Below are 26,816 nucleotides of genomic sequence, written 5' to 3' on the forward strand. Positions count from 1 at the left end.
TTGTTTGAATTTACAGCACCATTGATGTGAAAGTGTGCCTCGTCATGAAACCACACATCGCGAATCCAGTTTGGGTTTGCCTCAATCTTCTGCTGCAGCATCTCATACATAGCGACTGGTGCTGCTTTATCTCCATCGGTGAATTTATGGGCTGTTGTGATGTGGTAAGGAAAGAGGTTTAAATGTTTCATTGTTCTTCTGATACTGCTGGGAGTGAGACCCAGTTCAGCCGATCTTTGTCGATGCAATTTCTTTGGACTTTGCGTGACTGACTCACAAACTCGTTCCATGTTTCTTTCACGCCGTACACTTCTTGGGCGACTGGACCTTCCATTGTTAATGTTGAGAATCATCCCTTCACTTTTGAACTTTTTCACAAGTTTCCAAATGGCTGGCTTGCTTGTTTCTGGGATGCACTCCATATTCAGTACAGAACCTCGTCTGGACGGAAGAAATTGATTTGGTCTCAAAATACCACTTGACAATGTTTACTCTTTGCTCCGTAGAAAACGTCATTTTTCTGGAAGAATACTTTGGTTATGCTTTAATGATTTCTCCAAAGATCATTGATCACTCCTGCAAAACAAAAAAAAAATTAACGTAATGACTAAAAGTACAAAGGTTATTTGAAGCGGTTAACCTTTTATTGACACACCCTGTATGAACAAGTAAAAAAAAACATAAAATGCCAGAGCCCCCGTTATTTTAGTAATTTTTCTGTATGGTGTTAAAGGATAAACACATATTTATGTACAACGAAAATGGCCGCCAGTCTACAAGTCGGCAATCTTTGATCAGATCGCAAAATAAAGTGAGGGGCACGTGTATGCCATCATATACTGAGCCTATGCCAAGTTTGAACAAAATCGGACCATACATGTCTGAGAAATCGTTGGGGACACATTTAAGTCACAAAATGGCCGCCAGTCTACCATCTTGTATTTTATCTCGAAAAAAAATAACGTGCATACATTCATTGTCTGGGTGCGAAGTTTGAATAACATCGGTAAATGCATGTCTGAGAAATGGTTGAGGACATGTTCAACATCGGGTTTTTTACAACTAAAATGGCCGCCAGTCTTCCAGTCGGCCATCTTTGATCAGATCGTAAAAATTTAGTTAGATGCAAGTGTATGCTGTCAGACTGTGCTTGTGCCAAGTTTGAACAAAATCGGACCAAGCATGTCAGAGAAATGTTTGGGGACAAGTTTAATAAACTAAATGGCTGCCTGTCGGCTATCTTGGATCTGATCTCGAAAAAAAAAATGACGTGTTTATGTAAGCCATCATTTATTATCTGTGTGCCATGTTTGAATGAGATCGGTTTATGCATTTCCGAGAAATAGTTGAGAATATGTTCGACACCGTTTTTTTTTTTTGTTTTGTTTTTTTTTTACAACTAAAATGGCCGACAGTCCGCCATTTTGGATCTGATGTTGAAAAAAATTACGTACATATTATGTATAGCATCGTGTGTTGTCTTTATGCGAAGTACAAATAAATGTCCGAGATATGGTTGCGGAAGCACACACGTACGGACACGAAAATCGAGACCAAATCCATAACCCTCGTTTCGGATCAAGTTCAACGGGGGATAATTAGGGTAACAGATTAGCAACTGTCACAGACTCGCAACCATCATAGAATAACATACGTCACAGACTACCAACCAGCCATCATAGACTAACAACCCATCATAGACCAGCAACCATCACACACCAACAATTATAACAGACTAACAACTATACCAAACTAACAATAATAACAGACTAACAATTATACCAAACTAATAATTATAACAGATTAACAACAATGTCAAACTAACCATTATAAGAGAATAACAATTATAATGGACTAATGATTATGACAGACTAACAATTATTTCAGACTAATTGCAACAGACTTACAGTTATGCTAAACTAACAATTATAACAGACTAACATTTATAACAGACTAACAATTATGCCAAATAAACCATTATGTCAAAATTTCCAGTTTTTCCTTCTTGGAGTTTCCTTCTTTATCCATTTTGCCAACCCCATGCATGCGTCCTATTTTTATCTGTTACATCCTGATCCGTTCAGTGTACTAACTCTTCCACGAGCCTCGACTTTGTATCCAAAAAAAAACGACTGTAACAGATGAAAACCATGGTATATTTTACAGATGTCATCAACATCCTGGTACATCTTATGGATAATGTTTTTAACAAGCAAGTACATTTCCAGTATTCCAATATCAGCATCCTGGTGTTGGTTTTGAGTCGATTAATGAGAAATGTTGTTTCAAAATCCACTCTCATCAAACCAATTTGCAACTCCGTGGCCATTCCACATTGAACAATGTCTTATGGCATAAACCATTGTCGCATATCCAGAGCTCGTGTGAGAGTTTTCTCACTTACACCATCGTAACTTTCTCCTGTTTTCACAGTTATTTACAAGAAACGTTCAAAAATCGGATGAATGAGATACTCAAGACTTTTGAAGGAACGTTCGCATGTTATTTTTCAATCTTCACTCCATCAACGTATGATGAAACATGAAAAAAAAATTAATAAACGTAGGCCTTTTTTGGACGACTGGGAATATCTCGTTCTTAGAACATTTTGAATGCCCCTGGTAAGTCCAAACATTTATTTCTTTCCAGAGCCTTCGTTAAGATTGATGTACTGTATGTATTCAGTGCAATGGTGTACCAAAACGAACTTCTTTTTTCCATCAACATCTGGTTTCCCCCAACGTTGGAATCCAATGGACTTTGAGGGCTGGATAGACCGTTTTCCATGAGTGCGCATTGAGACCACATGAATTTTCTCTTGTTTTTCTTTTTACCCTCCATTCACCAAGGCGATGTCCTCAGTGCCCTCTTTTTTTAAATTGCATTTTCCAAAACAGCTGGTGAGCACATTTACTGGTCGGTCCTCTGCAGACATTAAACAGGGTAAAAAGTGACCAGATTTCGGTATGAGGAAAGGGTGATTTTAGAACATGCAACGACAGCTATTTCGTGATTTCACAGCCACAGAAACTTCAGAAAACCCACTCGAACTGGCTACAAAACAGACAAAAAGTTAGAGTGATGGAGGCTAGTTTAACATTTTCACTTTGCACTTCACGTGTTGTAAAATTGTAGATGATGTATGGTTATTTTGCTTGCTATCTGACAGTCATGTTTATAATGTGCACGTGCATTTCTCACAAACCTTATGGGGAATTATATTTTTTGTATACATACATTTAGAGCCCTCCTAACAGCTTTGCCCTCCCTCCTCCCCATGTATGCTCCTTGCATGCCCCACCCTTCCCAAAAGCTGTCATCTTCAGACTCCTCCCACATTCCTCTCTCCTCCTTTCTCCTCTCGTCCTCCATTATTTACCTTTTCTGAATTTTTTAATCGAGCCCCCCCCCCTTCACCTTGTTTACCTAATAAATAGATTACCTCTAACCTACTAAATGATGCAGTTTCTAACTTTCCTCCAAAATTGTTTTTGTGGCTAAGCCAGCTTGCAGCACACAATGCTTGTTCCATCCTGGAACCAATCCAGTTCTCACCCAAGCACTTTTGCCATTTTGGCCAAGTTCCCTATCGCAGCTGTGCTATCATTGTTTACCACGAACCCGACTGCATGCATATACCATGAACCTTCATCAACCGTTATGAACGGATGGGTGCCATCTTTCCAGGTGCACCTGTGTGACCACCTGTACACCATGAACACAAGTGAAGCTTGAAATATGAAGCGTTCTTTGAACCCATGCGTGGCATGTACTCATGTCTTTGGATATGGAATGGATATGAAAAAAAAGAGTGTGCTGTGGTCAAGCAGTTTACGTGTTTGTACACTTCACAAATAAATATTACTAGAATGTAAGACGTGTATAGATACCGGCCTAGCTCTGCATTTAGGTAGCGATGAGGGGGGAGTATTAATGGGATAATCATCACAGCCTTTTTAGATGCTAAATTCCAAATAATATACAACAACACACTAAGAGGATAGTCATCCTTCTTCGACTCGAATGTGGACATGTTTGAACGTATCATCGGAACAATAATTTTGTTGTTGCCTCAAATATTTTGTTGCTTTTTTTATATGAGGGGTATCATGTGAAATATACATTCAGGGTGACATATAACCTTCTACACTATCAAAATGTAAATGAAATATTAAGGCTAAATTTCAAGATGTGTTGATAAAACCAGAATAAAACCAGATCAACTAGAATGGCACTTGGGTGAGTGCATACCTCTGCCAGGATAAACAGTTTACATTTTGTATACCACTCACAGGCTGGATCTGGATACGGATCTTCACACAAGTCAAATAAATTCTTCCTTGTCACACACCAAACCTCCCCAAATTTCGTCTGAATCTGTCAACTTCTTGAGATATTCTATTCACAGACAGACAAACAGACAAACAAACAGATAGACAGATAGACAGACAACGGTGAAAACATAACCTCTGTCCACCTTCAGTGCCAGAGGTAATGAATGGTGTCGAAAGTTGTTTTGTCCTTTATGAAAGAAATTTGTTCAAAGACAACAACTCCTAAGGACAAAAACATCAGCTCAGCATTTTAACAACTATCTTGGACATGTACAGTACTTCTTTTTTGAGCATTTAGACAAAGTCTTTTGAACTTGTATGTCTCGCTGTCAGCCATGATGTCTCCTGGGCTGACCAAATAGCAAAGCCAGCCTCCAAATTCAGCCAAAGGCTGAACATTCTCCGTGTTCCAATTCATTACTTGAAAAATTGGAATTGATCACAGCCAACAAGGTGAAGAAGAACTTTGTCTCCCAAGGAATACTGGATACCATTAACCAGAGTCGCAGGGCCAGGCTTAATGGCAGAGCTGAGCTGTTCAGGGAGTTGAGGCATAAAACTGTACATGTGCTGAGGGAAGACAAGGAGACTATGTGCGAGGAATCTGTGAAAGGATGGAGCATCACCTGTGGTCATGTGATTCTCATCCTGCTTGCAGAGAAATTTGTGCATTGCGTTCCTCCAAGCCCATCCATTGGTGTACTGCAGTTCGAGCGGAGGATGGTGGCCCTGAGGAGTCCGAAGTGAGGCTCCGCTGGGCCAGGTACTTTGAGCACTTGTACCTGGAAGACCCACCAGCTGTGAAGTTGGATGTCAGGGGTGTTACTATCCCTAAAACTGACCCTCCAATCAACTGTGAACCACATTCGTTTGGGGAAACATGGGCTGTGGTGAACCAGTTGAAATGGGGTAAAGCTCCTGGGATCTGTGGCACCCATGCTGAACTTCTCAAGGATGTTAGAAATGCTGTACTCATGTCATTGCATGCAGTTCTGTGTTCTGTTTGGAGCACAGGTATCATCCCAACTGGCTGGAAGAGGGGCCTTGTTGCCCCTCTCTGGAAAGTGAAGGGTGATCGCCACGACTGAGAGGTGATGCTGCTCTCAGTGCCGGGCAAGGTCTTTGCTCGGATAATTCTTGAGAGGGTTCGCCACCATCTGTTTGAGCGCCAGCATCCAGAGCAGTTGGGCTTTACACCAAAGAGGTCGATGATTGACCGTATCCTTGCTCTTCGGGTCCTCACTGAACACAGGTGAGAGTTTCAATAGGGGCTGCTAACAGCTGTATGTTGATCGATGGAAAACGATTGATTCAGTGTGTCAGGATGCCCTCCAGAGGATTCTCGTCTTGGTAGGGTGCCACCAAAACTGATCAATCTGATGTCTGAACTGTACTCTGGTACTGTGGGTGCTGTGAGTTGTGGTGGTTTCATCTCCGACTTGCTTCCAGTTGTTAATGGAGTTTGTCAGAGATATGTACTGACCCCACACTTTTCAGTGCGTGCATGGACTGGATTCAGGGGAAGATGGTGGAGAGATCAAGCTGTGGTGCATCATTTGGGAATGTCAGGATCTCTGACCTTGATTTCGCAGATGATGCAGTCATCTTCACAGAGATGCTCTATATCCTTATGGGGACCCTCAAGGTGCTGAATGAAGAGTCAGAGTAGCTGGGATTATGGGTTTCCTGAATCAAAACTATGATCCAGGCTTTCAATGACATTTTGGATGCTGCTCTTTTGTCTGTAGCTGTTTGTAGTGATGATGTTGAGGTCTCAGAGAGATTCACTTGCCTTGGCATTGATATTCATGTCTCTGCATGTTGTGAGCCAGAGGCCAATAGATATCTGGGTTGGCTCTGGGGAGTCATGGATTCACTGGATCATGGGATGTGGTGCTATTGGTACCTATACATGAGGACAAATTTCGGAGACTTTAATTCCTTGGTCCTTCCAGTTTTGCTCTGCTGATGTGTGACTCCAACTCTGATCAAGTATCTGAGACAGAGGCTTAACTACTTCAGTACTAGGCGTCTTTGGAGAATACTTGGCTATCGCTTGTCAGACTTTGTGTCCAATGAGTGATTGCTGAAACAGACACGTGAGATTTGTTACCTGTGTTGTCCATGAACATCAGCTGCGGCTGTATGGACATGTTAGTCATTTTTCTAACGCTGATCCTGCTCACCTGATTCTCTCAGTGAGGGAGCCTCTTGAGTGGAGGAGGTCAATGGGCCAAGTATGTGTCTCGTGGTAGCAGCAGGTTGGTCGGCATCTCGAGGAGATGGGGATGGGCTAGGCATCTGCCTGAAGGATGGTTAGATGGAGGCCCCTGGAATACTGGTCAAAAGTGGACACAGTGACACGCTGCTCCGGTACATGCTTCCATACTTGACCTGACAAGGCCTTTGTCTGTTGCTCATGGGAGTACTGCTCTCCTCTGGGTTGGGTCCTCAGCCTCAACTTCTTATCATTCTTGGAATCTCCTGTGATGAGACAACCACAAGGGCTGTGGCTCTTACATTGCATGCTGGTGGATCATATATTTACTTATTTACCACCTCTATTCTGGTCTAACTCCCTCTGCTCTTTCAGTTGTCAGACCCTCCCCAGCAATTCCAGAATTCATGTGTTCTTCCAGTAACCCCCCCCCCCCCGGATAAAGTACCAAATTCCAGACTTTCACACACCTTCACTCTTTTGTTCCTCACTTCTCTGTGGAACTGCCTTTCTGAGGCTGTTCCATCCCAATATGTCAGAAGTGATATCATCATATACATAGGCTATATTGATTAATCAAAAAGATGTGGATGGGGGTCGGAACCATATGGAATTCACTAATTTTGATTGAAATCTCACCACAGCCAACAACCTCTCAGAGCAACTGTGTCAACTTGTCATTTAAGCACCCATCTTGAACACTTTCCCATCGCAGACAGGTCGGCCATCTTTGTCTTTTACCGCCGCCTTTCTGGTTTTGCAGGCTTGCACCCTCTACTCTTCCTTTGCTTTGTCGACCCTCACACCCAGGTTTCTGCAGGGAGCATGTGGTCAACCATCAACCCTCTTTGCGTGAAACTCCCAACATTCAGAATCACTGCTCACCTTTTTATAATATTTTTTATATACATTTTTAAGGCTTGTATAAGAGCTAACACACAAAACGTGCAACAGGGACTGCAGGAGACAAGAGGGATGGGAGAGGGAAGCACAAAACAGTGGGGAATAGACACATGAGGAGATCTGTGGAAGGTAGAGGGATAGGGCGGGGTACATGGGGTAAACAAGATGGACACTACAGGGTCTTTCAGGAAGGGAAGCAGGGAATTTCAAGGAGGTGGGTTTGGGGTGGATTCATGGGGGTGGAAAAGATCATGGTTTTGGATGAGTGATGATAAGAGATGGTGGTGAACAGCAGTTTTGAAGACCTGCAGGGAAGAGTAGGATTGAAGAGTGTGTGGGAGTTTGTTCCAGAGGCAGGAAAAAAGAGGAATGAAAGAATAAAGTTGAGCAGTGATTCTTGATTTTTGGTAGTTTTACCAGAAGGGGGTTGCTGACGGACCCTTGAGGGCCCTGCCGAATTATGGGTTTGACAGATAGCAAACGGTGGAGATGGGGGGGGGGGCTGGATGAAGCCGGAGATGAAATGGAAAAAGACAAATACCACCAACCAGCCTGTGGTGAGACTAAGAGACCCAAAGACAGCCTCATTGCGAGAGAGACCGATGATATTAAATGCCTTGGTTTCCACAGCGTGAAACCGAGAAAGGTGAGGGGTGGGAGCACCAGCCCAGAGCGGAGAGCAGTACTCCATCAGGCTGCAGATGAAAGCTTTGTACGTGGTCAAGAGCTCAGGTGTGCCAAGGAAGGACTTTGCATGACACAGGATGCCCAGTCGGCGACTGACTTTGGAGGCCAGCTTGGAGATGTGCTTTCCCAAGAATGATCATGGCAGATAGTGAGGCCAAAAAGTTTGAATGAAAGGACTTCTTCAAGAGCATGATTGAGAAAGTAGAGGGGGGGGTGTGGATGGGGACGGGGGTTCCAGATAGTCCTTTCAGAGAGACATAGTGAGAATGTGAGATTTGTCAGCATTGAAAGACATGTTCCACGTGTTTGACCTGCTTGTGATTTTATCCAGATGTGCAGAGAGAGGTAAAAAGGATTTTCCAGAGAGTCGGAGAGATCACAGATGAAAACAAGAAAAAGCACTGGGCCCAGAACACTGCCTTGAGGAACTCCAGCCTGGACAGGAAGAGGGGATGAGAGAATTCCAATAAAGGCCACATGTTGAATGCGACAGGAGAGGAAGTCTGAGAGCCATGAGTGGAAATTGCCTTAGATACCACAGGAAGAGGGTTTGGTGTGCAGGGCGGGGTGCCATACCATATCAAAAGCATGTAATATGTCTCGGGAGATGGCTCTGATCTCATGTCTGGCATTGAGGACCTCCATTCATTGTTGGGAAAGCAGGAGCACCAAGTCCAGGGTGGAGTGACCTGGTCTGAATTCCAAATTGATGATCGGAAATTGGGCTATCGGAGAAGAGGAAGGATTTAATGTTGGAAGCGATGATTGATTCCACAACCTTGCTGATGATTGGGAGAAGGATGGTTGGTCTGAAGTTGCAAGGATCTGTTTTTGCACCTTTTTATGCAGAATGGTAATGTTATCTGATTTCCAAGCAAATGGCAGATGACCTTGAGAAAAGGAGAGGGTGAATTGAACAGAGAGAGGGTGAGCAAGAGTTGCAGAGCATGTTTTTCGGACATTTGGGCTGATGCTGTCTGGACCTGTTGCAGAATCTGAGTCGAGGCTTGATGGCAAGCTCTCCACCTTGTCAGGAGAAAAGGACAGGAACAGCTGGGTGCAACTGGGTAAGGTGGGTACAGAAAGTGATGGGTTTGGGAAACAAGATTTAGAAGCAAACAGAGAGTTTAGGCATTCAGCCTTTTCATGTGCGGTATCAGCTGTGTGACCATTTGAGATAAGGGAGGGGATGGAGGTGGAACATGCACCAGAAACAGACTTAAATAGACACCACCAGAATTTTGAGGAGGGAGACAGGTTTGAGAGTTCAGATTTGAGACTAGAGAGATGTTGTTTCTTGGCTGTCAGGGTAAACATACACTTGTTCTGAGCTTTGTGGAAAAACTGAGATTGCCTTCAGTTGGATTTGCCTTCCATGAGGCAAAGGCAAGTTGTTTCAGGACAACTGCCTCCCACAAACTTCAGTGTACCATGGATGGGAGGAAGGGTAGGACAATTGAAGAAGAGTTGGGATAAATCTGAGAGAGAGAGAGAGGTGTTGAGAGAGAGAGGTGTTGAGAGAGAGAGGTGTTGAGAGAGAGAGAGAGAGAGAGAGAGAGAGAGAGAGAGAGAGAGAGAGAGAGAGAGAGAGAGAGAGAGAGAGAGGTGTTGAGAGAGAGAGAGGTGTTGAGAGAGAGATAGAGGTGTTGAGAGAGAGAGAGGTGTTGAAAGAGAGAGAGAGGTGTTGAGAGAGAGAGGTGTTGAGAGAGAGAGAGGTGTTGAGAGAGAGGTGTTGAGCGAGAGAGGTGTTGAGAGAGAGAGAGGTGTTGAGAGAGAGAGAGGTGTTGAGAGAGAGAGGTGTTGAGAGAGAGAGGTGTTGAGCGAGAGAGGTGTTGAGAGAAAGAGAGAGAGAGAGAGAGAGGTGTTGAGAGAAAGAGAGCAAGAGAGAGAGAGAGAGGTATTGAGAGAGAGAGAGAGAGACAGAGAGAGAGAGAGAGAGAGAGAGAGAGAGAGAGAGAGAGAGAGAGAGAGAGAGAGAGAGATATATATATATATATATATATATATATATATATATATATATATATATATATATATATATATATATATATATATATATATATATATATATATATATATATATTCTTTGAAAGAATTCCCAGGACGAGCTGATGTCGGAGAAAATGGAGATGGGAGACCAGTCTAGAAGTTTGATGGCTGCTTGAAGTCCTTGCCAGTCGGCCTGAGTGAAATGCTAGACTCCACCGTGCTGAGGTGTTTCTCTAATCACAGCTATAGAGATGTTTACTTTGACAAGCATGTGATCAGAAGAACTGATAATTGTTCCTCGTTTTCACTCATTGTTCCTCCACGTCCACTCATTGTTCCTCGTTGTTCCTGGCTGTGGAATCGACTTCCTCATTTGCAATCTCATTCTTCCCTTCAAGACTTCAAGACAGCTGTTCACCACCATCTCGTATCATCCCCCATCCAAAACCATGATCTTTTCTACCCCTGCCCCCTCCCCTCAAACACACCTACTTCAAAATTTCCAGTTTTTCCCTCCTGAGTTTGCTTCTGTATCCATGTTGTCCATCCCACGCATCCTCCCCTACCTCTGATTCCTCCCTTACCTTTCATTCCTCCCCACACTGATGATTTGTCCAAGTCTCACTCTATTTGTCCTTACCTCTGCTGTTGGTGTCCACCCTCCCCTCTCTCTATTGTTCCTTTTGTTCTATTGCTTCCTGATCTGTTCATTGTTCTAGCTCTCGACTCTGTATGCAAAAAAAAAAAAAACGTGTTTGTCTCCAGGTATGATCAGCAGGACAAAAATCAGCTTACAATGTTGATAAACAACTTTATCTTCGCTGTAATTGCAAGATCTGCAAAGCAAGATGCCAGTCTGCTCCATCTGATTATTGCTTCAAGCATCGTATGTCATCACAAACGATGAAAGAACAGAGCCGATGACCCAATTCTCCCAAGCTCTAAATAATACATAATTTCACAGTATCTCAACGGATTCGTTACCCAACTATCGGTTAATGGGTTTAGATAAACCTTGAAGTCACTTTGTACGGAATATTATTTTATCACTTTGTGAAATTCTTTGGGTCAAATTGCTTTGCAAATCAAGGCCTTTCAAGATGATGTTAAACTCTTAAAATAGAACAGCGTGGTTTCAGGCCTTTCACCCTTCGCTCAGCTCATGATCCTGGGAAACCCGTGTTCAAGTCCCATATAACTTCATGTGTTGGTGCATTGTCCACGAATGTCCTTGTTGTATATGTAATAGTGCACTCATGTTTACTAAGGTCTTTGGTCTGAGTGTGATTCATGTACAATCTCCTCTATGAGTCTGAGACCAACGTGAAAGATCAGCAGTTAAGAGGCATAACCTTCCCAGGAAAAAGCTCCTCGATTCAGGCCTTGTCCTGCTATAGCTAGTACCGGTGCTTGTACATACCCACAGTTTGCACATTGGCTGTATACGGGAAATACGACGAGCATGTGTATTCATGAAATAAAGGAGTCTGCCCCCTTGCTTTGCGACGTAACAAAGGGCTGTTTTGATTAGCGCTGCATCTGGCTTTTATCATCAGGTGGGTTGGTCTCAAAACACATGCTCCAGCGAAATGAAAACATTCGCAGAGCTTGTCCTCACGGAATATCCCAATACGTGTTTAAGAGCTTCTTCTTTCTTTTCTGCTTTATACGCAAGTGGTTTCCTTTCACACGGTGAGGATTCCACAGTATTCAGGAGTCTGCATGACTTCGTTTTCAAGGCGGTCCAAATTTTTAGACTGAAGGTGAAGAGCATCTTTGCTTTGATATGAGTAACACTCGTGTGCATAGTAACACTGCCGCCCTTCACAATCACCATCCTTCTGGTCCCCCCCCCCATATTTCCCTTCCATACACTTTCCCAACAATGATTCGGCTTTCAATTGGGGATATGCAGGAATTTTGGGATTCTGCAGTACCAATACTACCTACATATAATGTTTTGAAGTTAATGGCTGTTTTGCGTAAGGATTATGTTGCCAATGCATGATTGCATATTCCTGGTACACTTGATGCAGCATAGGTTCCTCCAAAAGATCTTTGGTGAAAGAGTAAAGTGAGGGTTTTTTGTTTGTATACATGGTTGAGGGTCATGGAGGAGCGAGAGCAGAATGGAAGGGAACAAAATGCAAAGGCGAAACACCAACAGCAGAGTCAAAGTGAGAGTTAGATCAAGGAGGAGGGGGAGGTGGGTGGGGGGGGGGAGGAGGACACAATCATGGCGGTGTACAAGCTGCACACAAGCTGAATGAAACAGCAAGAAGAGTACGGGAAATCGAGAATGAGATTAAAAGGAACAAACCAACCGGCAACTAACAAACAAAACCAAGGCAACTGGTGCCTCAGTATCCTGAACGTCCACACCAGAGGGCTTGATGGCTAATGGTCTAGTAGGCAATTTCAAAGAAGAGTGTTCAGTTCATGAAGTTGTATATATTTTGGGTGAGAGGTATTAGGGTGGAGGGGTGTCATTCTACCCACATATTTTTCGCTTGATATGTAAACAAGAAATAGGTTATCGCTCATAAAAACAACTATAACTTAAATTTAACCACGATAGGAATGTCATCAAATCTCAGGAGCGGTGTTTCCAAAGGGATTGAAGTTACTGAATTATTGGGATCTTACCTGGCAGGGCAGTGTGTCCAGAGTGGCTTAAGTTTATTTCAGGAGTCACGTATCCTAAAAGCACAATCTCTTTTCCATCTTTTCTGGGAGCATGATTGCAAATGCCCACTGATAGGGTACTCCTGGTAGATTAGGGCAGGAATTTATAAATGAACCAGAGTACTGATAGACAATAACCTAATCCTTTAAAGGGACTGGCAGGATGGCCTAGAGGTACGAACACTCACCTCTAAGCTGAGCTCTAAACTGTCTAGACTGGATTCAAATCTCAGCTCAGCTATAAATTGTTATAATGGTGTTTCACAGGCAGGGTAATTCATCAATGTGTGTGCTGTCCCTTGGATGCACGTTAAACTGGGCATCACATCTGCTGGCATTATTTGGTGGACGTTAAAGATCTTTTGTGAAGACAAGGGGAGCTATTGTTGGAACCATGGCCAAATTCCAAATTCCTGCCATAACCTTAGTCAAACATCAGGACTGGCCAGCCCGTTTGTGAAGGACTTGGATACACATGCACATGACCCCTCTTCCCATCCCCTTGCCTGATTCCTACTCCTCTATCTGCTGAATGTGAAGCATGCAAGTAGAACGTACCTTTTGATAGTCTTTGGTAGGACTCCGCTCGAGTCACAATCATACTGACAACCTACCAAACTCAGAGCGGGTGCTCTAACCCCTGAGTTTGGTTAATTTAATTTACATTAAGTTTGGTTAGACATTGGTGATAATAAATCCAGAATGTTTTTTTTTTCTCTTGTTTTCTTTGATTAGGTCATTCCCACCATGCATTTGCAGCTGATCATCTCAACTGGGCAAAGACCTTTTGCGAAGTTTGGCATCCGTGGTAGTTAGAGTCATTACTGCTCAACCAAACAGCTAAATTACAGAGATGGTCCTTCAGATCATGTTATTATTCTGCTCTCTTTAAAACAACAACATCAGGTTTCGATGTTTCAATAGCCGTTACTGTAAACCTTCCAACCAGAATATCCTTGTTTTATTGCCGACATCATATAAGGACGGTTTATGTGAAGGTTGTAAAAGTATCTTTATGAACCACACTTGTTATTTTATAATAGGTAAGGTATAGGGCTGTTGTTCAGGATTTCATTTATAGTGGTCGTTGTGGAGTAGTTCTGTTGAATGATTTACATTAAGAGCACTTTGTATATTGTTCGCTGTGGCATTTTGCTTGAATGCGCCCCTTTCAGAACATAAACAAAAATGCCTTTTGTAACAACTAGTTTCATGCGATTTACTCACAAGTCTGACTCTGTAGTTGTGCTAAATATAGTCAATGCTCACTCAAAATCCATCACTTTATTGTACATGTGTGTACACAGTCCTTTCCACATGCCTGCCCGATTGCTACGCTTTTCGGCCTTTCTGGCTGCTGTGTAACTTTTGGGACAAGCACGTCCTATGTGTCCAGCCACAGACGCCTTCAAGAAACTGTTTTAAATCAAAAACAGTGCAAAAGCTAAAATAGTATTTGTCCTCTGGCCATGCTCATCACAGCTGATAGCAACAGTGTGTTAGAATTGTCCAAACGTATGAGAGGTTGGTGATGAAATGGCAGGTGTTTTTTGTTCTTTTTTTAATGAAGGAGAAAAATTATAGATTAAAGATGCTTCAAAATAATGTAATATCAACGATGTAGAGGTGAGAAGAACCTGTCAAATCAGCTTGTGATCACATCTTCCTTCAAATAAATGAATCATGATTGTTTGCATGTGTGATACTGTTGCGGATTTGGAAAACTATCGCACACAACATTCAGGTTCCTATAGCTCAGTTATATCGGTAAGTATGTGTTTTATAGATGGCTTCCTTTCCCTTGTCTGGTGGGTAGATAAATGTTCATGCGCTGTGAAGTTATTTTAACAGTCAGGTTTTCTTTTCGTTATTTTTACACCACCAACAACAACTACAACAACGCCAGCATCGTTTCATCTTCATCTCGCTTCTTGCCACCAATGCCATCACTCACGTGTGTGTCAGCGCATGCGTGGGCAAAGGCCATGCAGAGTGCACTTCCTCTGGCTGTTTGGTGGGCGGAGCCCACGCAGAACCATGTTGCTCAACTTCCTGTTGGAGAGGCAGTCCTTTGGAAGCAGGCGGAGTTTGGTCGAGGGCCACCGCACGGCTCCTCCCCAATCAGTGGGGAGGGCGGAGACCCCCCCCCCCGCGGGGGGGGGCAAGAAATAAGAGCGGAGATGGCTGGTCTGAGAAAGGAGAGAGAGATTTTCGGGAGGAGATTTTTAGAGAAGAGATCTTGCCACAGTCCTCGTCGTCATCAGCCCTGGTCCTCGTCCTCCTCCTCCTCCGAATGATTGCGAGCTTGGGTGATCACCTCGACTCACCTCAACTGGGTTCAGCTGCGCTAGTCCGTCCTTGGGTGACCGGAGTTCCGGGAAAGAGTGGACGCCAGCCGCGCGCTCGCGGCCAGGTAGTCAATGACTACCCTGATCTTCAGCCCGACTGTCCTCCGGGCTGGATATCCAAATAAAGACCAATGGGTCCGATTCTTTGGGTGTGTGTGTGTGTGTGTTTGTGGTGCCAGTCTAGTAAGTAGTAATTGTATAAGTGCTTTGCTGTACATTATTTGCCTTTCTATTATTTGGTTTAGCTCTTGCCTGACGTGCTTCCCTCATTCCCCACCTATTGTATAAATAAACCCCCATTTGTTAAATGTTTTCAGCTCGTTCGCATCTATTCTGTCATTGACTGAGCGTGTCGCATGCCGGGGAATTAGCTGGCCATTGCCGTTATAACGGGACAATCGGGCCCGACGGAACTCGGCGATCAAACCACTCGGATCGCACACGAAAAGAGCTCGCTGAGCCGCTCGTTCCGTACGGGTGCCGTCGAGGGTGTGAAGACTCGGTAGATCGCCACATAGTCTCTAGGTATTTTGAGATTTGGCGAATAACCCTGTACCACGTGGTGGAAATATTGACGCTTCACTGTCCAAAACAAAGGACCCGTATTCTCCAGAGTTTTCCGGAGAAGTATGATCTGAATTCCGGGTGATCGGTCGAGCCGACTTGCGGCCCCATCTAGCGGTCGTGCTCGCGGCCAATACCCGGCCCCGCAACAATACGTCTACCGACATCTGGTGTGATACATTAGCAGGATAACCGTTTTCACTTGGCTCTTATTTGTGGAATGTCGCATGATTTGAAATGTCGACAGTAATAAATTGGATGTAGTATTAAAAGTACCACCACCCCTCACTTCGGAAAAAGGGTGTTACTCCTGCTCTGAAAAATATTGCTCTTGTTACTGGTCTGGCATGTTCCAATAAAGGTGGCAAAATATGTACCCACACCACACCCCCCCCACCTACCCTCCCCAAGGTGTTGACCATCCTGGGGTAATAAATGTTCCTCCTTGCAATACCTTCCTTATGATCCATGTCGTGGTAATACAGGACATGTTATGTCGTTGCAAAGTTGTTTGAAAAAAAAAAACAACATGAAATTGTCCCCACGGCATTCCCAGCCACGTCTGAGATGCTTCCTTAGAAGTATAACACGTATCACTACATCGAACGATTTCTGAGTTTACTTCACACAGACGAGCACCTCCTTTATAACGAGTGAGTTAGACAACCGCAACATATATATGTGTGTATATATATATATATATATATATATATATATATATATATATATATATATATATATATATATATATATATGTATGTGTGTGTATGTATGTATATATGTGTACTAGCAAAAGTACCTGTCCCCAGTGACAGAACAAGCAAAGGTACCCATCCCAAGTGATGGAGAAAGTTTAAGTTAATTTATCAATTTAAATTATTTCATGGACATTAAAAAGGTCAATTGTGTTGCACTTTTGGTTTCACTCAGAGCCAAAGCTCTGAGAGACTTATATCGCCACCGAAAATGGTGATGCAACATCAGGTTGCGGAGGTTAGATTTGTCTAAAAAAAAAAAGGGCAAAATATAGCTATTTTATATTGTATGTTACTCCAAGAATATCTGTATTAAATCTACTTTAATCCAGATGTTCACGTTGATTTTGAAGATTACTGTAAGGGATAATAAACTTACTGACAATATTACATCATGAAAAATGAAATGAAAAGGCAAAATACCCAACAAAGCATTCACCAAGCGCAAGCCTCCCCCAGCTTACCTTTGGCCCGCAATCCAATGATGGCCATATTTTGTTTAGATCACCATGTAATCTTGACATTCAATATTTATGGATAGAGTGTAAATTAAGAAATGTGTCACCATCTACAATCATGCCTGGTGTTGGTTTAATGGTTAGGATGGTGAGCTTGGGATCCTAGGATCCTGAGTTCAAATCCCATTCGGCTGTGGAATTAATTACCAGGTGGGGTTGACGCTGCCTGTCATCCTTCCGAGGTCAGCAAAAAGAGTGCCAGCTTGATGGTATCCTGTGTCAGAATGGCGACCTGTCCAGGATTGTGCCCAATAGCCAAGGAGACTGCTTAGGCAGTACCAACGCTCTGTACAGAGTATGGTCCCAATGGACCTTCAATCTATACATAAAACTCAACATCATGAAAATAAGAGGAAAATTATTCAAGTTATGATCAAAAACGTGTTTTTTGTTAATTAGGTCACAATCCGAAAAATGTAGGTCAAGGATGCAAAACAAATATCAGGTTCACAACTTTCGTGCATGTCCATTAATATGATGCAAAACCATCTTGGAAGACCAAGTGGTCTTTCAGATTCCACATGAGCAAAATTGAGCGACGAAACATGCTATTTCTTTTCAGACCGCCATTTGACCTTGATCTTTAACTAGAAAGGGTATGATGTAAATTAAGTGTAAATGCGACTTGCTCGATGCCATCAAGAAAGGGAAATTTCATTCTGGTTTGACAACCCTCAGTCAAATTGTGAAAAATGTTGAAATGTCCATAATTGGGTCATGACTTAAAAAGATGTCAAGGTCAAAAACATTATGTTAACTCCACACACTATTCCCATAAATGATGCAAAATTTCATTCCAAAAGTCCCAGCCTGCTCCGAGATACAGTTCGGGCATTAACAGAAAAAAGGAAGAAAAACCTAAATGGTGGTTTCATACTCCGAGGGATGTAAGACATTGACCTTTGACCCAGAGTGGTATGATGTAAATAAAGCATAAATGCACCTTGCTGTGGGATATTTAGTGAGGGCATTTTCATTCTGATCAGACAAAGCTTATAATGAACACGGAAGTATTTGATCAAAATGGCGATGTTTATTTTATGCTTAAAAATAAATCGTTCTTTGTTTGTACGAAATGTTTGATATTTTTCAATAAATCATTTCAAGAAAAAAAAGATAGCTCCAGCGAACTAAATCAAAACTTTTAAGCAGCTTGAGTCGTACACATTGACCCCATGGCCAAAGTACCCAGTCCAGCAAGACTGTCTCATTGGCATGCACATGCTCCTCAGCACAAAGGCTGAAGCACGTGGTCAAACAGACACATATCCAATCCCTGAAGGGTCAGAATGCATGGTCATACAATTGGACCCCTCCAAAGGAGTGAGTCCAGATGAGATCATTGGCATGCCACTCAGATTTCGGACTTGCTTGCCCTCATCAGGACAGCATACAGATAAATATCTCACCAATGATGACCCCATTCGCCATGTAAGCATCAATTGCACCTCCTGGCTGTTATGATGAGCATCGCCACGGATTATGTCTCACACTGTAAAACCGCATAATCCGTAAAGAACACCTGTTCGTCTGCCACCCAGACAATTGTTTGTTCCTGCTCATGCAATCCATTCAACCAGAAGGCACGTGATGTGATCGGGTGGGAAAATCGAAACATATGGAGTGTGACAAGCACCCCCCTTTCTCCAATGGACATAAAGTCCTCCACCAAATATATATTCTAAATCCTACATTCCTTTTTCTCTCCTATAATCCACTCTTTTCTTCCTTTTCAGCTAACGTGTGACGTTTTTATTCCCCCCTTTCCCATCACTGTTTTTCTACTACTCTGTTGTTTATGTTTTTTCTACTTTTGACGTTTTTTCTTACCAATGAGTGCAGTTTATGCAGCTACAATGAGTTATGTAAATTTATTTTTTGAGGCTGCTCCCCCACAGCTTTCTTCTCTGACTTTCATTTTTTTACTTTGTACATCAAGCATTAACTTCAGGTTTTCGTGTGCAGATGTGTAACGTATATAAACCTTTACATATGGAGGAAATATCATCAAACTACAAAGCAAAGACAAATAGTTGGTGTGATCAACTTCAATGATGCAACAGCATTCCTGATACTAGATAATGAAGGTCAAGCCAAAGTGACATGGGGCATTTTACTTTTTATATTTTTTGCACTGGGCTGGCAGCCACCCAGTAACCACTGTTGAACCTTTTTTTTTTGAAGTGACGCCTCCTCTAGTCACAACATCGCCTGGTCACCCGCTCATGTCTTCTGTTGAAATCAAGCTCTGTCGCTGGACTCTGGATCACTGACAAAGCTGCTGGACAAGGTGATATCCACATCTCACCTTGCGGAGGCCATCCTTCACTGCATTGTATTGAATATCCATCCTTCATGACACCAGCTAATCAACCAAAACAATGCTGAATAACCATTGTACAGTATAATGAATAACCTTCCGACATTGCAATAGGACTACAGTACACCGAATCACCCTCCTATGCTACACTGAATAACTATCCTACACTAACACTATCCTACACTGAATAACTATCCCTCACTCCACTGAGAACACACTGAACCTTAGCTCAACAAACAAGCCTTAGTTGTACAAACATAAAATGAGATAATTATTTAATCATCTGACATAATCTTGATCAAGTTGTGCATGTTAAAATGATAACAGATCAATCTGACTATACCTGCAGGAACTCATTCCTCTTCTTACTCTTTTTTTTAAACTTTCAATACGGATTCCTCGATACATTTCTGTAGCGACTCGACAGCTAATCTGCTGAACTGGGATTCCAGTGCTATTGCATGATTCGAGACTGCTATTACATGATAAAGATAAATTTACTGGAACAGATCTTACTTGTTTTTCCTGTTTTTTTATCATCTGTGTCCATTACACGGTGCATTCCAGCCAACCAAAGCACATTTCTCTTGCCGTTCTCATTGGATTAAGGGATTAGAATCCATTGGAAACCAAGTCTCTGTTCATCATAACGATCGAGTGAGAAAGAATTGTTCGGTGTAAAGTGAGTCGATAAAAACCAAAGACTGTACGATAGTCACAACAAGAGAAACTGGCACGCGATCATATACTGAGCTAGAACGGCACTTGGTAGAGCGCATACCTCCACCAGACTGAACAGTTGAGGAATTGACTTTGTATTCTACTGATAGGCCGGATCTGCTAACCTGAACCAAAATCAAATCGGCTTGTTCTAACCAACCCATTCACCAAGTTTTGTCATAATTCATCCACAACTTTTTGAAACATCGTGTTATACAGTATATCGATTTTAGCCCTATCACTCAATGGTGACGAATCACTTAAAAAATTTAAATATCTGGATCTGGATCTTCACCAAAATCTAATAAATTTGTCCTCGTCACACACCCAACCTGCCCACCAAGTTTTGTCCGAATCCGTCCACAACGTTTTGAGATATCATGCTCACAGGCAGATAGACAGAGGTTAAAACATAACCTCCACCCACTTTGTTTGGTGGAGGTACCAATGACATTGGAGGAGAAATACCACCATATCAGTCAAATATATAAACTTATTGTATACTTTACAGTGTATACTTACTTTATATTGATGGACAAAGATGTTTGTACAAAAAATGTACTTTAACATGGATTGTAAGTAAATTGGTAGATGGTGGACAAATGCATCTAGTACATGGTATGGGATTTTAACTCCGGTGAATTATGATCCATTAGCCAGGAGTTCAGATGGGAGCACCAACAGACCAACTTTTTCTCTTGCCCCACCTGCAGGCTGCTGGTAATCAGGTTCTGATGCACCATGCAGAAAGATGTTCCACAGTGAGTGGATGGGAAGAGGAGGTGGAGGCGGAGCACGAATAAATATCTTGATTGACCTCGCATGCTTAAGGGTCACGTGGATGTCTGGAGTCTGGATTTGTAGGAAAAATAAACTGCTGTGCATTATGATCTGATCAAAGTGTCCATTAAATGACGACGGATTTTTTTTTTTTGTCCCAACAGTTCAAAGTCTTTTAAAATGGCCAAGGGGAGGCCATCGTGCTACTTCCAGGTCTTCCCCCCAAATCCGAATTATGGCTGGAATGCGCCTCGCAGATCTTCCTCCTGCCTGGATAGACGCGAGGAAGTTCGTGCGGCTCGAAAGTGGAATACTCGTACAGCACTCCCCTTCCCAATTCGAACCCATTTATTGAGATTTTCCAGAAGTCCCACCACGATGGTCGGCCTGGCTTCTGGGCCGGGGTCGCCGCTCGCCGCGCTATCGGAGCCCGAGATAAAAGCAAGTGGTTGGGACGGCTCGGCCTCGTGTTCCCGCATCGGACTCGTCATTCGGTTGTTTGCATTCTCCCTGCTCGGCCTGGCACCGGCGCAGGATTCTTACGGGATGAAAGAAGTGCTTCCTCGGAGCTAAAACAGCAAACATGGCTGTGGTTTTCTTTTTTCGCTCTCGAAATGTCTGTCATTCCTCAGTGGCCTGGGGGAATTTGTGTTGTGAAAAACATGACGGAGCGACATTATTCTCGGCGGGTTTGCTGAAAATGTTGATCAGTATGTCCGTGGCCTGATCACGTAGAAGGAAAACAAAGTATTGCTCAGTTCGAAGGTTTAACGTGATGAGAGAGAGTCATGTATGGAATTTCGGTTTACATTTGGAAAAACATTCTCTTCGTGACAACGTCACAAGCAGGCAATTTGCTCCCTTCGCTTAGCCGCCTTGTTGGGGCTGCGTCCATCTGTTTATTACGTTTGGAAATACTGTGAAATTTGCGACTCCTGGTCTTCTCCCTCCTTATACTCCATACCTGACCCTTCGCTTCTCTCTATCTTGCTTCGCAAACTGCTTCGCCTTCTTTCCTCACTCCTCCCTCAACCGCACCCCCTTTCGTAGTTATTATGGCAGTCATGGCAGAGTATTATTATTATTATTATTATTATTATTATTATTATTATTATTACTACTAGTACGTGCCTGTACGTGCAAAAAATAAAAATTAAAAAACTTTCAAACCGTGAGCCAGAAACAACCACACAGGCCGTTCCTTCGCTCTCGCATGCCCGTACTTGTGTGGCCGTACATGTGTGGCCGTACGTGCAAACCAAAAGAAAAAAGAAAATAATTTCAAACAACCACACAGGCCGTTCCTTCGCTCTCGTAAACGACGACTGGATTGGGGCATTGTGTTTATCTATAAATGCGCATAAGAAATCGAGAAATTATTAGAATACATTAAGTCATCACTATCCGGAAGTGGTGCGTGCCCGTACGGAATGTTCACATGCATTCCACGAATTATCGCTTGCATTGAAGTAACAACTGCTGTGATACTTACACACACAGAGTTAATTAAAATCCAAATTAAAATTAAGTTTACCTCCCTGCTTTTGCTTGCCATGACATTCGCTGCCATTGACCATTGCCACTCCTTCGCCATGGTAACTAAGGCGCCTTTCCCCATCGTAACCGGCGCAGCACGTGACGTCACCGTCGGCCGGCCGCGCACCGGCCTACGCAGCCACGTGTCTTGTCATTGGTTTGGTAAATAAATGGCCGCAGCACCGTGTCCTGTCATTGGTTTGGTAAATAAATGGCCATAACTTGGGAACCACTTGTCTGATTAATATCAAACCTTGAAAAGGCACATACTCAGGTCCCCAGCAATATAGCTGACAAGTTTCAATTAGATCGGACCAGTGGTTGTCGAGAAACAGCGGTCACAGACACATACGCAGACGCAGACGCAGACGCAGACACAGACGCAGACGCAGACGCAGACACACACACAGACACACACACACACACAGATTGCTGGAATTATCGATAGACTAGTAGTCGTAGTAGTAGTAGTAGTAGTAGCCGTAATTATAATAACAATAGTTGTAGCATTGTAGTAATGATCGGTGTGAAGGTTGTAGTTGTAGTAGTCGTCGTCATAGTTAGTAGTCATGGTAGTACTGATTGTACTTGTCATAGAGTTGTACTTGTAATTGCAGTAGTGCAGTAATACCAGTTGTAGTGATTATATTGGTAATACCAGAAGTAGTAATTATCCCCAACCAACCAACGAAGTTGGTGGGGGATATCGAAATAGGTTCCGTCCGTCCGTCCGTCACATTTCGTTTCCGGAGCTTAACTACAAATCCCCTCAAGATATATTTACGAAATTTGGTACACATATCAAGCAAGTGGTGAACTGGTTGTACTTGTGACAGCAGTGATAGTAACAATAGTGCTAAACGATTGTCAAACCAGGGAAAACCAGAATCTGTTTTGTTAAAAAGTGAAAATGTAATCGGTACAAGGTACGTAATCCATGGCTTCAGGATTTTGAGATGCAATCCTTTTTTCGTTTTGACGTCACAATGTGAAATGGAAACGCACTGTGTTTCTGTTGCCATGGTTATTAAACCCATGTATTTTCACTCGTGACCTTCTGTTTCTCGGAACGTGAAACATATGTGGTGCTGAATCACCACCTTCGGAAAGGTATATGTCCGAGTCGATTAAAAAAAAAACTTTATACTTCACTGGCAGCATTTTACAATTGTGTCTTGTCTGCAATGTGATTATCTATAAATAGTGACGTTTTATTTTCCAGACATGTCATGACTTTGATTGCTTGATCCTCTTCTTCTTTCCTATGTAGCACTGAGCTGCAGGGTGTAAGCTGCGTTTGAAATCCTGGTATTTGAGGGCATGCTTGCAGACTGCAAGCAGATATTTGGCTGAATCCAATGTGCAGACATTATATATATATATATATATATATATATATATATATATATATATATATATATATATATATATATATATATATATATATATATATATATATATATATATATATATATACACACACACACACGACCGGTCAAAAGTTTTAGAACACCCCCATTTTTCAGTTTTTACTGAAATTTAAGCAGTTCAAGTCCAGTGAAAAACCTGAAGTGGTACAAAGCTAAGCAGTAAACTGCCAGAGGTTAAAAAAAAGTTGAGGTTCTCAAAAACTGAAAAATAATGTAAATTTCAGAGTTGTTAAAAAGGCCCTTTTCAGGGAACAAGTAATGGGTTAGCAACTGCAGCTGTTTTGCAGCAATGGAAGTAAATTAAGCCTTGAAAGTTGATGCAAACAATTCATACAGGTGTCCCAACTTTTGTTGATTAGTCACAAACCCTCTGTCTGTACAAAAGCAGTGTTGGAGCAGACTGTGTTGCTGCACCCTCTGAAGCATTATTTGGACAATATTCCACTGCAGGAAGTAGTATATTACTCTCATAATGTCGAGAATAAAGACAATTAACAAACGAAGACAGACAGACCATTATAACCCTTAAAACTGTAGGTCTTTCCTTTAGAGAAATTGCAAAGTAAGCCAAGGTGTCAGTGAGTACAGTTTCCTACACCATCAAAAGGCACTTGGAAACTGGAGGAAACTCTGACAGGAAGAGGTCTGGCAGAACCAAAGCCACAACGTAATCAGAAGACAAGTTTCTGAGAGTCAACAGCTTGTCTGATGAGGTGGCTCACAGGACAGCAGCTTCAAGCTTAGCTTAACATTGGTCGAAGTAAGGAAGTCTCAGTTTCAACTGCAAAGAGAAAACTTCGAGCTGCAAGTTTGACAGGTCAAGTGGCAGTAAGAAAGCCATTGCTAAGATGGCAAAATAAGAAAAAGAAGCTTTCCTGGGCCATGAAGCACCGCCAGTGGATTACAGAAAACTGGAAGAATGTCTTATGGACCGATGAATCAAAACTTGAAATCTTTGGTTCATCACTCAGGGATTTTGTACGCCGTTGAGTTGGTGAAATGATGGTTCCTCAGTGTGTGACACCAACTGTCAAACATGGAGGAGGAAGCGTGATGAGCTGGAGCTCTTTTGCTGGATCCAGAGTCGGCAACTTGCACAGAGTGTCTGGCAACCTGAACCAAAAGGGCTTTCACAGCATTTTGCAGCGCCATGCAATACCCTCTAATCTACACCTAGTTGGTCAGGGGTTACTCCTACAGCAAGATAACGACCCAAAACATACCTCCAGGCGATATCAGAACTACCTTAGAAGAAAAGAACAAGATCGTAGGCTTCATATCATGGAATGGCCAGCACAATCTCCAGACTTATACCCCATCGAGATGGTTTGGGATGAACTGGACAGAAGGGTGAAAGGAAAGCAACCTACAAGTGCAACACATTTGTGGCAATTTCTGCAACAGTGTTGGGAAGAACTTTCTGAACAATATTTGATTTCCATTGTCGAAAGAATGCCACGAGTATGTTTGGCTTACATCTGCAAAAGGTGGCTACTTTTTGAGTCAAAAATTTAGATTACATTTTGTTCAACAAAACGATTCCATGATTTATTTTTTAGCTACAATTGTTTATTTGTTCTATGCTTTAATTTCAGAGTACATTGAAACACTAAGCTGCTTAAATTTCAGTAAAAACTGGAAAAATTGGGGTGTTCTAAAACTTTTGACCGGTCATGTGTGTGTGTGTATGTGTATATGTACATGTGTATATATATATATATATATATATATATATATATATATATATATATATATATATATATATATATATATATATATATATATACATATATATATATATGGATATGGATATGGATATGGATATATTTCTACGTTTTATAGACAATATTTGATTGAGTGAGTTGTGCTTTAATCCTGCAAGTAGAAAAAGAAATCAAGTAAATCAAGAATGAGTGACCAGAATGAGATCTTTAACTATTTACAAGTGCAGTAATTTTTAACATAAAAAGGTCAAAAGTTAAATATAAAATTAGTGTTTACATTCGAATGGGTTTTTATGCAATCTTATGCTTAAAAAAACAAGTATGTGTGTGTGTATGTGTGTGTGTTTGTGCGTGTGTCAATGTGTGTCAGCCTGAAACTTTGCATACATACGAAGAAAATTCCAAGAAAGTGCAGGAGCGAAAATTGGGTGTTTGGGTTAATTAAAACACCCCTTTTGAAGATAATTAAGGGCATTCTTTAATCATATCCTTCATCAGGCAATCCTCAGCCACCTTTATCTCTGGGTCTTCAGGTGTTTCCTGGGTGAACTCGCTGGGGTCTGAACCCGCAATGTTTTTTGGCCTGCTTAACCATGCCTTAATTTGGAACAGGCCACAACAATTTCTTTGCGGCAAAGATTTTTTTCCCCTTTCCTCACTCATATCAAATGCCGATTCCTCACCTATCTATAATTCCAGCAGTGTGTGTGTGTGTGTGTGTGTGTGTGTGTGTGTGTGTGTGTGTGTGTGTGTGTGTGTGTGTGTGTGTGTGTGTGTGTGTGTGTGTGTGTGTGTGTGTGTGTGTGTGTGTGTGCACGCTGTTTCTCGACAACCACTGGTCCGATGTAATTGAAACTTGCCAGGTATATTGCTGGGGACCTGAGGATGTGTCTTTTCAAGGTTTGATATTAATCGGACAAGTGCTTCCCAAGTTATGACCATTTATTTACCAACCAATGACAGGACACGTTGCTGCGGCCATTTATTTACCAACCAATGACAGGACACGTTGCTGCGGCCATTTATTTACCAACCAATGACAGGACATGTTGCTGCATAGGCATGGCCGATGGGGAAGAGAACCTCAGCCGCGTTCGCCATTACGGATTTTTTCTCTTCTCTTCTCTTTTCTCTTTGTGTTTTTCCTTGCGAAAAGGCAAAATACGTTGGCGCTAATTGAATAATTGGCCATTAAAACTAATATTTTATCAAAACGTTGGCAGATCCAGCAGCCTCCGCATTCTTGCCCTGGACGAGGAAACAAAGAAGAAGCCCTGTTTCCTCAGCAAGTTGTTTATGAAGAGG

General features: G+C 42.3%; 2 long non-coding RNA genes across 3 annotated transcripts in view; one reads left to right on the forward strand and one right to left on the reverse strand.

The window, feature by feature from the left end:
• LOC147025150 (uncharacterized) overlaps window positions 1–20,931 on the forward strand; it is a 45,945-nt gene extending 25,014 nt beyond the window's left edge. For both annotated transcript variants that reach the window (XR_015059366.1, XR_015059367.1), the window contains exons 3-4: window positions 19,186–19,291; window positions 20,755–20,931. This is a non-coding gene — a long non-coding RNA (uncharacterized LOC147025150). The remainder of the gene's footprint in view (window positions 1–19,185; window positions 19,292–20,754) is intronic.
• On the reverse strand, window positions 7,161–20,878 carry LOC147025151 (uncharacterized). The gene is made up of 2 exons (XR_015059368.1): window positions 20,749–20,878; window positions 7,161–7,366 (listed from the first exon to the last, which is right to left on the reverse strand). It is a non-coding gene; the product is annotated as an uncharacterized LOC147025151 (long non-coding RNA).
• Window positions 20,932–26,816: the final 5,885 nt, after the last annotated feature.

This window comes from Eptatretus burgeri, chromosome 6 (genome assembly GCF_056783735.1).
Source record: "Eptatretus burgeri isolate ZD-2024b chromosome 6, Ebu_testis_v1, whole genome shotgun sequence".
NCBI lineage: Eukaryota > Metazoa > Chordata > Myxini > Myxiniformes > Myxinidae > Eptatretus > Eptatretus burgeri.